Below are 200 nucleotides of genomic sequence, written 5' to 3'. Positions count from 1 at the left end.
ATCACCCTCTCCCTGGGACACATCCTGACTCCCCTGTGCTGGAGCCACGGGGCTGTCCAGGTACCCAGGGTGGGGGACGCGGCGAGACCGGGACGTGTAACGATGTAGTTAAATAAACTCTTTGGCTGAGAGCGACCGGTGGTGCTGGGATGGGGGTAAGGATGAGGCTCGTGCCAGCAGGAGCCACCACACTTTCAGGG

This window comes from Acanthisitta chloris, unplaced genomic scaffold, assembly GCF_000695815.1.
Source record: "Acanthisitta chloris isolate BGI_N310 unplaced genomic scaffold, ASM69581v1 scaffold34224, whole genome shotgun sequence".
In the NCBI taxonomy this organism is placed as follows: Eukaryota; Metazoa; Chordata; class Aves; order Passeriformes; family Acanthisittidae; genus Acanthisitta; species Acanthisitta chloris.
Note: the sequence above shows the minus strand (reverse complement) of the source record.